Source organism: Dromiciops gliroides, chromosome 3 (assembly GCF_019393635.1).
Source record: "Dromiciops gliroides isolate mDroGli1 chromosome 3, mDroGli1.pri, whole genome shotgun sequence".
In the NCBI taxonomy this organism is placed as follows: Eukaryota; Metazoa; Chordata; class Mammalia; order Microbiotheria; family Microbiotheriidae; genus Dromiciops; species Dromiciops gliroides.
In genome coordinates, this window is record NC_057863.1 from 135,854,537 (window position 1) to 135,869,410 (window position 14,874).

The following is a 14,874-nucleotide window of genomic DNA, read 5'->3' on the forward strand; positions in this document are numbered from 1 at the left end:
TATTAGTAATAATTATTTTCTCAAAATACTACATGCCAAAATATTTCATTAAATATTGTAATATAACTTGATAAAACAATTTTGGATTTTTCAATAGATAGGTCAATGAAAAAGAAATTATGGCATATGTTATTTACAAAGAGATTTTTCCTAGGAAAAGGAAAATCCAACTCCCTAGAAAGATTAATAGCTAATAAATATTAATATATTCACATGTGTATTTAAATATATAAGAATAAATATAATTGGTATACTTTTGAAGTAACAGCATGATTTGTCATAATAAAAGGACAGTTTCTATTTCTCTGATTCTGCAATGTTGCAACTTGAATCTAACACCAAGTTTTCTCATATAATGATTTACTATAAAGATTTTTGGCTTATGCAGTAAAATTAAATAAATCATTAAGCATTTATGTAATGCATGATATAATCTACAATTATATAGCATTATTTATCATTATTCACCTCAATATTTTTCTCTTGGCATTGTATGTCCTTTTGCTGACCGGACTGATTTAAAGCCAGGTATATCTAAAGAAATGTATATAATTTTCTAAAGAAAGTTATTTTCATTAACAGTGAATGAATGACCTGTAATGTGGCTAAAATTCTAGCTATACTGTCTAAAAATCTAAGGAGTGGTCACCAATAAGTTAGAAGATGTAGCAAGAGTTTAGACTTTTAAGCATTTATTAAGGAGCATAAGAATTTGGTGAAGAGAGAGAAAGGGGCCTAGATGCCCACATCTATCTATCTCAGGGAGTCAGGATTTCTAGCTCCACTCCCCATGAGGTCCTGATGAAAGAGAGTGAGAGTGAGAGAGAAACCAATCTTCACCTCACAAGTCTCCTGTGAAAACCAGAAACATCCCATCCTCACATACACAGCTCCAAGCTAATTGGCTGGTAGATTTGATTGACAGTACCCACAAGCAAACCACTTCCTGATACCAAGGAACTGATTGTCCAAGCCCCATGGTTTGCCCTCAGACTCCTTTTCCTCATGGTGGAGCTATCCTACAGTAACTCTCCAGCAGGTGGCGTCACTCCAAATGTAACAACTTAATTTAAATAAAACATTTTTAAATTAAAGAAATTTGAAAGTAATGACAAAAGATGCATCCATTCCTTTTTAATATATCTAGGGAAAAGGGGCAGCTAGGTGGCAGAGTGCATAGAGCACTGGCCCTGGAGTCAGGAGTACCTGAGTTCAAATCCAGCCTCAGACACTTAACACTTAACACTTAGCTGTGTGACCCTGAGCAAGTCACTTAACCCCTACTGCCTCACCTACATATATATATATATATATATATATATATATATACACACACACACACACATATGTATACATATATATGTATCTAGGGAAGTTACAAACATATATTTTTCTTTATTTGTCTGTATCTAACTAGCTAGATAGCTATCTGTTCATACACATACATAAATGCAAACATATTCCAGATAGCTTTCTACAGCTTCCTTCTAAGGAACAGACTGTACCTAGACTATGTTAGAGGTAAGTAGTATTTTGTCAGTATATCATTGCCTCTTTTTCATTTTATATTAATACTTTCTGTATTTCTTCTACTTTGATTTTCTAAAACTGAAACTTCATTCTAGTTATTATGTAAGTTGATCTGTTTTTGCTATATTGTACATCTACCTTATTTATCAGCTTTCATTTATCTATCAACTATCATATACTATCTGTTTTTTATCTCTGTAATTTTAGTGCTTTATTTGATTAATGTGATTATTTGAACTTACAGTTTACAAACTATAGGATTAGAAGATGTTTAATCTTGTGATAAAATAATGGATATCAGGCAGCTCTGCCCTGAGGAGAAAGCATGTGACTTGGCATCCTCATGTGACTTATTATCCAGAAGTTTAGTCTATAGAACTGTCTGTAGTCATGTCAATCAAAACTACCAGCCAATTAGCTTGGATCTCTGTGTGTGGATGACCCTGCTTCCTATTTCACAGACAGTTTCTGGGAGAAACAGTAGAAGAGCTCTCTTATTGTTCAAGAACTGGCATGTGGCAGCAGACAGAGGAAACAAAAGGGACTCTTTTCATTCAGGACTTTAGCTTGGTGGGAGAAAGAGAAAAAGTATGGAAAGTAGATAGACAGATGGAAAGTAGATAGACTTTTCTGGCATTATGGGATCCCATGTGTTGTCCTTACTCTTTAATAAATACTTAAAAGCCTAAACTCTTGCTGAATTTATCAGTAAATTTCTAGCCAGTTGCCCCCCAACCCCAAACTGGGGGGGGGTGTGCAGGTTAGGACTCACAGTTAGATTTTAAACATCAAAACCTGAAAGATATTTAAATTCAAGAAAAATCAAAGCCTACCAACAATAACAAGAACATCAAGAGCCTCTCTAGGTGGCAATAGTAAATGAGAAAGAGGAATAATAGATAGGAAAAAAAATTGGTATATAGTATGTTAGAAGTACCTAATTTTAAAAATAAATTCATCTGAATTAATGCATATTTATTTTCTCTCCCACCCAGCTCTTCCTTCTTTCATTAATTAAAAATAGATAAAATATATGAACAATAAGAATGAAATTGCCACAATGAGAATGCCCAAAAATGTATATCTCATTATTCATATTGAACCCATCACTTTTCTGTCAAATGATCTGTAATACTACTCATCATCAGTAGTCTGTAATCATGGTTAGATATTAAGTAATTAGAGGCCTTAAGTCTTCCAAATTGTTTATTTACATAATAGCGCTTCTGTATAAACCATTCTGGTTCTTTTCACTTCATTCTGTATCAGTTTATAGGGATATTCCTAGGTTTCTCAAAAACTACTTTGTCCTATTTCTTACATTATATAGTATTTTACATTATATTAGTATACCATATTCATTCAGCAATTGTGCAGATGACCCTTCCCTTAGTTTCCAGTTATTTGATACCAAAAAACTGCTGTGAATGTTTCTTGTTCATGTTTGTCCTTTTCTTCTTTCTTTGATCTCTTTGGGCCATAGAGTTAGTACTTATATCTATAGATTAAAGGTTGTGGAAAGAGTAGCAATTTGAGAATCATACATAATTTCAAGTTGCTTTTCAGAAATCTATAATAATACATAGTTCCATCCATAATTCCCTATGTTTCTTGTAACTCCTCCAACCTTTTCCATGATTATATACATACATGTGTGTATGTATATATATATGAACACACATATAGAAATGTACATATATGTGTATATATAATCTGTATATATGTGCATGTATGTGTATATTCATATATGTGTATGTTTATATACATACATACATACCTACATACATACATACACATATGGAGTATAGGATATGTTCAGGGAACACTAGTACTTCAGATGTGTGTGAGGACTGCCTAGTCCTTTTCCAGGATACTTTTCACCCTTTCTGTCTGAATGATCCATCTAACTCTCACCTGTGGCTCCAAGAAGTTATATCATGCACAGCTGCCACACTCTGGTAGAGTTTTCACAGACAGGCTAAACCAGGCTTAGAGCAATGGAGGGGTCTCAAATCCATCTGTAAAGTGGGGTCTACCCCAAGTATGTGAAGATATCCCCTGGTGGAATGGATGAAAGAGAACAATTTGTTCCAACATCCAGGAAAGCAGCTGAGGCAGGAGCACTTAGAGCTTAGTTAGACATCTAAGATACCAAGGTCATTCACTGCATCTCTAGCCATTACCAGTCATCTTGACGCTGTCATGCCACTAAACTGTGACAACTCTATAAGAGAGTGATGCTGATGACTCTGCAACTCTGCCTCACTTAAATACAATTTATGCACAAGTCAAAAGACATCACCCCCACCATTTTTACCATTTTTGCCTATCTCAACATGCTATGGCCATAGGCAAGTTGCAAAGCAGAAGATTTAGATACACTGGGAGCTATAGTCACAATCCTGCACACAAGCAGCCTATGCCATAGAGTCCTCTTCTCACTGGAAGCAGCAGTGGGATCAAACAACCCCCTGAGTAGCCTTTTAATGACTGCACTCCTCATTTCCTTGTAAGAGGAAGGGACTAGAAAAGGTGTCTTAAAATTATCTGCTTACCCAACTCTGGCCTGATTATGAAGGCAGTCAGGGATCCCACCATGAGGTTGAAACATAAACACACACACACACACACACACACACACACACACACACACAATGTATGAAAACTTCTGCAAATATGATTCCACTCTACATTGGTATATGGAAGATGCTCACATTATAGAAAACACAAAATTTAGTAGAGCTGAAAGACAACAGTTCTTGTTGCAAGAGAACTCAGCAGGTATGGCATCCAAATGCCAGGAGTGAAACAAGGCTGGCAAACGAAGGCCAGCTTGCTGAAGTTGGAGCTGAATACATGTTTTTCTGGAGTGGCTACAGTGAAGGGGGGCACCATGAATATGGTATAAGTTTTGCAATTTAAACTAATCTAATCAACAAATTTGTATGCCTACCAAAAGGAGTGAATTACAGGCTTATGACAATGCAATGGCCACTTGCCATAAAATGCCATGCCACTGTCATCTGTGCCTATGCTCCCACAATGAAAAACCCTGATGAGGTCAAAGAAAAAAATGAAGAAGACCTGGATACCTTTATCATCAATGTGCCAAAAAAAGACCAACTTATAATATTTGGTGACTTCAATGTTAGAGTAGGCTCAGCCTACCAGACATGGCAGGGTGTCCTTAGGAGGAATGGAGTTGGAAACAGCAACAGCAATAGTTATTCACAACTGAAAACTTGTGCATCTCATGACCTTCTCACCACCAACATTGTCTTCTGTTTACCTAAGGGAAGATAAAATACAAAGGTATAAGGTCTTAAAATTCAGTTTCAGATATATGCACAAAGAAATAAATATATACACATATTAAAAATTAATGAACATATCAATTATTAAATAAATAACAATAAAGAAAGAAGGAAAAATAAAAAACAAACCAAAAAAATCCTAACCAATACATAATTTGATCTGATAGCCTTTTTCCACTTAAACAGAAACCACCCACCATATTCCAGACCTTTATTACCTTTCTTGTGGTATGCTACAGAAACTCCTTCATTGCTTCATTGTGTCTACCTCCTCCCAATATAATATAACATATACCTAACTATGAAATGCCAATTGATAGTCCTAAAGCACACTTCTTATTTTTCACTTTCCTGCTCCTTCAATTGCTCCCCATTGCCTTTAATGCACTTATAATTCTGAACCTAGTTGCAACCTACATGACCTCACATCATGCTTACTTTTACATCCTACATTATATTTTACCTGGGCTGCTTGTTTTGTGAATACATCTATTCATACACACACACACACACACACACACACACACACACATATATATATGTGTGTGTGTGTGTGTGTGTATACATAACTATATGTACACAATACACATATGTATATATCACAAGGTATAAAAACATATTTATACGTAAATGTATATATAAACATACATACACACATGTACATATGATATAAAGAGAAAGTTTCATGCAGTAAATTAGCTTATTCATAAACCTAAAGAAGTAATATTTTATTTATGTGTCAACAAATTGATGTAGCATTCTATATTTTCTTCCTTAGCCAAGGAATTTTCTTTATATTTGAAGCTGCAATAGCTTCACCATACTTTGGAAATATTTATATGTTTCATTGCCAAGTTCTCCAAGCTGAGGGGTGTGCTCAATTATAGCATTCAAAATGGACTGAGAAGACAAAGGATATTATAGAGTTGAAAGTTAAATGATAGTAATACAGACTGAGGTGACATTGGAATATTCTAGGAACAAGAAATGTTAATGCTACAATTGATTACAACACACTTACAGTTTGCTTTCTATTTGTCTGCCATATCACAATGTTTAGTCCAACCTTTGACTTTGCAATAGTATCAACCTCTAAGTCCAGAAGAAAGCAGAAAATCTAGAATGCTTTTCTCACAGATACTATTTTTTCCAAAATCCTTCTGTCCAATGCTTTGGTGATAATTCATTTTCTCAAAAAAATACTACAGTTAGTCCCCTTTCAATATTCATCTTCACTTTTTGTCCATTGAAACTTCAACACATTATTAAGAATATATTATTGTTCTCTGCCTCTTCTTCAATGGTGTTCCCTCCATGCGTTTCTGAATGTCAACCAAAATGCCTGGGAGAAAATAGAGGGGGCATTAACAAATGGGACTAGATAGGATTTAAAATATTAAACAGAGCCCTGAAAATTAAGAGCCTTGAAGCATCTATATTCCTCTTTAAAACAATATAACTTTAGACCATAAGTATTTTGAAAGTACTTTGCAAAACACTTTATGTACTAAAAGAATATAATCACAGAGCTATTTAATAAGTTCAAAAGAACCTTACCAATTCACATTGTGCTAATCCACAAACTCAATAATTGTCATGCTAAAACCCCCAGTTGTCACATCCTACTTCTAAGGAAAAAATTAACAGCAACAAGCTATTGTAAAATCTCATATTACCAAGACTATTTTAAATTAACAAAATGCATTGCAAAAGATTTATAAGTACAGGCTGAAGAATATGCATAAATAATTTAAAATATTAAATCAAAATAAATTAACAAAAATGCTTTCTGCAATGCATGCGTTTATTATCCATGTGTTTATTTTCTTGCTTTCTAGTTTACAGCTTTAGCATTGTGAAATAGATCAACTTTCATTAATGCAAATTGCTGGTTTCTCTTATAATCTGAGAGAAAAGGAGTAACATGAAGAAGAAGGGAATAAAAGGCAAGCTTTCAGCTAACATTTAGAATTAAATGAAACTGTAGGGAATTCATGAAGGAATTACAAATGGGAAAAACTAACACACACAGACCAGTTTATGAAAAATAGGGGAAGGCATAAAATTACTTTGAACAATTAAGTTAAAAATGAAATCAAGTCCCCAAAGGGCACTGTAAAATTATTGTTGGCCTTAAATGAACATGTTGATTAAATCCATGGATGCATATGTTTTGAGATGATACCTGCCATATAATAATGAATTTAAATACATGATAACAGAGACGAGTGAAAGAATTAGAGATGATCTCAGTTTTAAGAAAACCTCAGTGATTTTCATATATAAATAAAAAGCGTATATCTACATATAATTATCTAAATATACATTCACATAGATATGTACATGTACACATATATCTATGCATATATGTGTGTGTATTCTATAAATCTACATATCTATTTAGGTTAAAAGCATGGAAGATTTAGAGTCAGAGGAGTCCTTAGGTATCTACTCTAATACTTCTTCAAGGCTTACTGAGAAATTTTTGAGGTCATGTGAAAAACAACACAAATTACCAGGCATTCCAATCCTCATAACCTCTCAAAAATAGTAAATATACACAATACGAAGCAATTTAAGCTCTCTCCCCTGGCTTCAAAACCAAGAAATCGAATGGGATAATATCATGATTACCTAAAATCAGAGAAGGATGACCTTTATTCTCTATTATACTCACTTAGCATTCCCTAGCCCAAAGACCGACTGTCTTTGACAAGCCTGCACAAAACAATCCAAGGGTTTGCAACAGAATACAACTCTGCTTTAGTTATTCCTTATGTTTAAGAAAAACAAACGCAGAAGCTTGGTCTGATTGTTATTTCAGTTTAATATTGCTGCAACACAGCTTAGCCAGAGAATTGAGAAAAAGGGAGAACTTGGGCAAGTCACCAAATGTATGGAATTCTACTAGATCTGGGGGAAAGCAACCTGACATCCCCCTGTGTCTAGGTCTATTCTTTCAGAATTCAGTTGAGACAGAGTGGGGGCTTGTGAAAAATGAATTTTCTAGAATGGAAGGAGACTGAGATAGTTCTGAGATATAGCCCCCAGAGACACAACCAACAAAGGGATGATGTCGAAAATGAGTAATAAAATAATCATAGAAATTACCAAAGATCTCAGGAGGAAGAAAAAAACTAGAACATAAGCATTTAAACAAACAAGAAGATAACAATAACATAGAGCAATATGGCTTCCAGATCTGTAGACAAATTAAGGTAAGACAAAGGAAAATGAATCAATATCCAATGACTTATGTGCCCTATGGTTTCCCAAGAGAGTAGACATCCACAGGATGTTTTTGAATGGTTTAAATGAGAAATAGGAATTGTAATAGTAGAACTTATTGTCTTCAAAGAAGAAATATTTGCAATTGAATAAACAACAACAACAAAAAATTGAATCTCTAAGCTGGCAAAAACCATTAAAGAAAGAAAAGAGAAACAAATGATTGTGAATGCAAATACATGGAATGGATATAAAATCTAAATGAGAAGTAAAAGGTAATAATGCTCTATGAAAACATGATTACTATACAAGAAAAACGTTAATCTCAAAGGAGAATGTGTAAAGACAACTTAAGCATTAAGTCTCCAAAGAAAACATAGTAAATCCTCAAACCTCAGCACAACAGTCCAAGAAATAATGCAAGAAAACTGACAAAATTCCAAAGTGTTGAAAATAGAAAACAAAATTCAATTTTAATGAATATACAGCTTTTTCCTAGTCACATGAACAGTAAGACAGAGTACTACCCATTTCCTGTGATCCTTATGACCTCTCAAACCTCTCTCAAATAGAAATTATGCACCAAGCTTGAAATAACTTTAGCTGCTTCCTTGATTTAGGACACCCAGAATCCAAAAGAAGGTAAAAAACAAAAGCAAAAAAAAGTGTCAACTGGTAACTGTCAACTGAAACTGAACTTATTCAGCACTTTTCCCTGAACTTTCAAACAACTATCAGTAAGGCTATTCTATCAGACCAAAAAGCAAGACACAAGCTAACAACATAAATGACACCCATATCTTCTTTCTTCCCCCATCGTTATAGTGCCATTGAGACTTCAGATTCAGACCATGAAAATTTGTCTTCTCTTGAAAAGACAGCCAGGCAGCCATAGTCTATCAGTAGTAAAAGCCTGCTAGGGGCCATAACTCAAAGACACCAATGTGAAAAGCTCTGAACTGCTAGTGCTGTGTCAAAAATTAGGGAAAAAAAAGAAAGCAAGAGACTAGTACAGCACACTCCCTGTTTGGTGGAGGTGGTGGTAGCCATGGGCTGTTGATGAAGGTAATGGTAGGGTAGGGAATGGCTATGCAATGCTCAATTAATCTTGCATTAAATAGTACATCATTGCGGGGGGGCAGCTAGGTGGCATTGTGGTTAAAGCACTGGCCCTGTATTCAGGACTACCTGAGTTCCAATCTGGCCTCAGACACTTGAAACTTACTAGCTGTGTGACCCTGGGCAAGTCATTTAAGCCCCCCCCCCATAGCCCCACCAAAAAAGCAAACAAAAAAAAGAAGTACAGCATTAAGCAAGGGTCAATAAGGGTCAATTTTGACTACACAAATCACTTGAGTTTGAATCTTAGGCTTGTGAACCCTAAATTACCTCGGTTGGGAAGAAATGAGATACTTTGAGACCTTGCCCTACAAGAAACTATAATCAGAAGGCAGTAAATTAGGAAGTTAGTGAAGGGGGAAATAAATGGGGTATAAGCATGAAATAACCAAATATATCAGGAATAAGCAAACTCAAAGACATTGAATATAAACAGATAAAATAAGAGGAAAAACAGTAACAACAGGAGGAATTATGGAGTTCAGATCTAGTAAATTAATTCAGTTGTCTCTGAATAAATATTGCAAAATAATGGAAAACAATACAACACTTGATGAAACAGAGGAGCTAGTAAAGTATGAGGAGAACATCATACCAGAACACACTATATCTTAGTGGTTCAAAAGAGAAATAACAATTATGAGAGTAAAATTTATAATTTACACAACAAAAATAAATGGCAGAAGAGAAAAATTGAAATCTTCTGATGGCAAACCTCACCAAAGGAACAAAAAGAGAGAACCATAAATTGACAATGCAAATACATTGAAGTAAAGGATAATCTAAAAGAAGAAAAGCAAAAACAAAACAAAACAAAACAAAAACATATGCTCATCATATAAGAAATGTATACTGATCTGGAAGACAGGATGCATAAAACAACCTAAGAATCATAGGTCTCCCAGAAACCATGACCAGACAAAACTCATTAATACAATAATGAAGTCAATAATCCAACTATGCAGAAGAGAACTGCGCATACCTTCAGAACAGAGAAAAATTAATAGAAACAATCCACAGATGACTTCCAGAAAAAAGGCAAAACAAAACAAAGCACAAGGATATAAATTCCAAGACACATAGTCATTAAATTTAACAATTCATTTTAAAAAATACCCAGTTCTGCAAGTAAATAGGAGAAAGAATTTCAAATACAAAGGAAAGGAAATTCAAATAATGCACCCACTAGAAAATTTAGGAGGGAATGGAATGTGTTCTGAAGAATAATGAAGCATAGGATAAAGTTCAGGGTGAACTACCTAGCAAAGCTGAGTTTAACTATACATAAAAAAGTTTTTAATTTTTTTTTCAATATTTAGAATTTTGTTTCCCAAATTACATATGAAATATAAATTTTGACATCAATTTTTTTTAAAACTTTGTGTTCAAAATTTGCTTCCTCCCTCCGTCTCCACCCTCACCCTCCAAGAATTCAAGCAATTCAATATAAACTATGCATGAGTAGTCATGCAAAACATTTCTACATTAGCCAGGTTGTGAAAGAAAAAATACTAAAACAAGACTACAGATAAAGGAACTAACAAAAATATTATGCTTCAATCTGTATTCACATACCATCAGTTCTTGCTCTGTAGATGGATTGAATTTTTCATAAGACCTTCAGAGTTGTCTTGGATCATTTCATTGCAGAAAATAACCAAGTCATTCACAACAGATCATCTCACAATATTGTTGGTATTTTGTATACCGTACATTTCACTTTGCATCAGCTCATGTAGGCCTTTCCAGGTTTTTCAGATTACTTCCTGCTCATCATATTTTAGAGTAGCCTAGATTTATATAGTACTTTAAAGAGAGATTTTGTTACAATAAATCCATGAGGTTGATTATTGCAACAAAAGTAATAGATAACATTTATAGAGTATCTTATAGCTGACAAAGAATTTTCTTCACAATAGCCCAGCAAAGTACCATACTTTTTGTCATCACCAACAATCAACCATAATCTGTTAATCCTCATTTTCATTTTCAATCAGTCTTCCTCATGATCAATCAGTCCTCACTATCAATCAATCCTCATTTATGCCAATCATTATCAATCATCATCACCATCATCGTCTTACATTACTCTTGCCTCTGCTTCAAAATTTTTTCACAATAATTATTAACTGTTTCCCTCCATCCTATTCCCTCACCCCTGATATTTACTCTATTTTCTATCATCATTCAGCCTATCCATCCTCAAATATGTTTTGCTTCTGACTGCCCCATCCCCCACTATATTCTCTCTTCTTTCACCCCACCATCATTATCCTCTTACCCTCCTACTGCTGGAAATTGAGTTTGCTTGTTGTTCCATCCTTGAGTCAACTCTGATGAGAATAAGGTCTTTGAGCCAATTCTGATGAGTATAAGTCTCATTAACTGCCTCATGCCTCCTCCATCACTCCCCCCACTCTATAAACCCTTTCCTGCTTCTTTCATGTGAGATATCACCACACCCTAAAACCCCTTCCCCCTTCCCCAGTGCAATTCTCTCCCTCCTCAATTTTACCCTAACGATGTCATCATAGGGAAGCTAGGTGACACAGCGGACAAAACACCCACCCGAGACCGAGGGGGACACAAACCCAAATCCAGCCTCAGCCACAAGACACTCACTAACTCCTCTTCCCCAAGCATGCCACCCAACCCTGACCACTCCACAAAGAAATGATAAACAAAAATAAATTCTTTACTGATAACATCCCTTCCTAATCAATTCCCACATGTGTTCTCTATCTAAATTTATTCCTTTCAGCTGCCCTAATACTGAGAAAGTTCTTATGAGTTACATGTATCATCTTACAATATAGGAATATAAACAATTTAACCTTTTAACATCCTGCATAATTGCTTTTTCCTGTTTACCTTTTACGCTTCTCTAGAATCTTGTATTTGAAAGACAAATTTTCTATTCACTTCAGGTCTTTTCATCACAAATACCAGAAAGTCCTCTTTTTCATTTAAGTCCCATTTTCTCCCCCTGAAAGATTATACTCAGTTTTGCTCGGTAGGTGATTCTTGGTTGTAATCCCAATTTCTTTGCCCCTGGAATACCATCTTCTATGCCCTCTTATCCTTCAATGTATAAGCTGCTATATCTTATGTTACCTTGACTGTAGCTCCACAGTGCTGGAATTGTTTCTTTCTGGCTGCTTGAAATATTTTCTCCTTGATCTGGGAACTCTGGAATTTGGCTATAATATTCCTAGAAGTTTTCCTTTTGGGATCTCTTTCAGGAGGTAATCTAGCGAGAGTAAGGTTGAAACAATGTTCACCCCTCCCTTCTTTCACACTATTGTAATCAGTTTTTTGTACCACTTCATATGATGTAATTCACCCCATTCCACCTCCCCTTTCCGCTTCTTCCCATAAACTCCTTTCTTAACTGCTTAATTTTCTTTATATCATAACATCAAAGACAATTTATATTCATAACCTCTGTGTAAAATCCTTCTGTCTGCCTAAATATATATACACTTCTCAAGAATTATAAGTATTATTTTCCCATATAGGGATGTGAACAGTTTAACCTTATTGAATATCTTCTCCCCCTCCCCCACCCCTGTTTACTGTTTTAAACTTCTCTTGAGTCTTGTATGTTAAGATCAAATTTTCTATTCAGTTCTGGTCTTTTCATCAGGAAATCTTGAAAGTCCCCTATTTCATTGAATGTCCATCTATTCCCCCTGAAAGAGAATGCTCTATTTTGCTGTGTAGTTGATTCTTGATTGCAATCCAAGCTCCTTTGCCTTCCAGAATATCCTATTCCAAGCCTTGTGATCCTTTAATGTTGAAGTTTCCAGTTCTTGTTCAATGCTGAGTATGGCTCCATGATATTTAAATTGCTTCTTTTTGGCTGCTTAGAGTATTTTCTCCTTCACCTGATAATTCTGGAATTTGGCTACAATATTCGTTGGAGTTTTCCTTTTGGGGTCTCTTTCAGGAGGTGATTGTCGATTCATTTAATGACAATTTTATCCTCTGATTCTATAATATCAGGACAGTTCTCCTTGATAATTTCCTGGAATATGGTGTCTAGACTCTTTTTCTGATGATGGCTTTCAGGTAGTCCAATCATTCTCACATTGACTCTCCTGAATCTATTTTTCAGGTCAGTTGTTTTTTGAATGAGGTAATTCACATTTTCTTCTATTTTTTTATTCTTTTGATTCTGTTTAACTGATTCCTGGTATTTCATGGAGTCATTAGCTTCCATCTATCCAATTCGAATTTTAAGGCATTGTTTTCTTCAGTCAGTTTTTGCACTTCCTTTTCCATTTGGCCATATGAATTTTTAAGGAATTATTTTCTTCAGTCAATCTCTGTACTTACTATTGCAAGCTGTTGAATCTTTGTTTTTCTTTTTCCAAGTTGTTGATTCCTTTTTCATAATTTTCTTGTGTATCTTTCATTTCTCTCCCCATTTTTCTGCTACCTCTCTCAATTGATTTTTTAAATCCTTTTTGAACTCTTCCAAGAAAGTTTTTTTTTTTTTTCTCCTTGAGACCAATTCATCTTCCCTCTTGAGGCTTCACATATAGGCAATTTGAGAGTGTTGTCTTCATCTCAGTTTGTGTTTTGCTTTTCCCTGTCCACACAGAAGCTCTCAATAGTAAGCACCCTTTTCTGTTTCTTACTCATATTGTAGCTCATTTTTTTAAATTTATTTATTTTTTAATGTATGAGGTATTTTATTTTTTCTGTTACATGTAAAGATAGTTCTCAACTGTAGCTCATTTTTTTAAAGTTGAGGTAGGCTGCTGGGGAACAAGGTTCATGGTTTCAAGCTTCTTATGCTGCAAGATTGGGGCTCTGTCACTGACTTTCTACTCTGGCTGGTGGATTCCTCAGCACCCTGGACTTTCCCCCTGCACTTCCTCCAGGTACTGGGATGACCCGGTCCTATCATATCTCTCCCATGGGTGGCCCTCTAAGTGGCATCCTGCCCTCTCAGCTGGTGGTGGAAGATCTCACAACTGGCCCACTGTGCCAGCAGCTTGCTGAGCTAGTATCAACAGGCCTCAGTTGCTCTGCTGTGGCCAAGAACTTCCTGCTGACTTGCCCAGATCCCTGCTGAGCTGTGCTGGCTCGCTTTTTGCTCAAGTGAAACTGACCCTTCCTAAGTCTTCTAAATTATCTCAAGTTGGAAGATTGTGTCTCTCTGTCTTTTGTAGGTTCTTGAGTTTCAGAATCCATTTAGAGGCCTGATTTAATATTCTTTTTGAAGGAACCACAGGAGAGATCAAGCAACTTGCTGGCTTTTCTCCACCATCTTGGCTCTGACTGCATCTTTCTCTTCCTGCTCATCTTGCCAAGCTATTTCTTGACTTTTAACTCCTTCTTAATGTGGGGCACTGCTTCCAGAATGCACTGTCTCAAGCTTAAGAGGGTCCATGGTAGTATGATTTAAAGAGAGGCAGGTCCTTTACTTACCTGTCCTGTGCTCTGTTCTATAAATAACCCCAAGCCTATTTGCTATTCAAATAGGCAACAAAATTTTGTTTGCTGTGGTTCCAGGCTCCAGCAAGCCTGTTCCCATGCCCCACTCAAGATTGCTTTCTATTTCTCAGCTGGGGTAGAACAACCAAATACTACCTCAGCTCCAGCAGAAACCCCTGTAATCTCCCCCCAGTCAACTTCTCATCTCTCTCATCAGACCATGAGCTTAGTTCCAGAA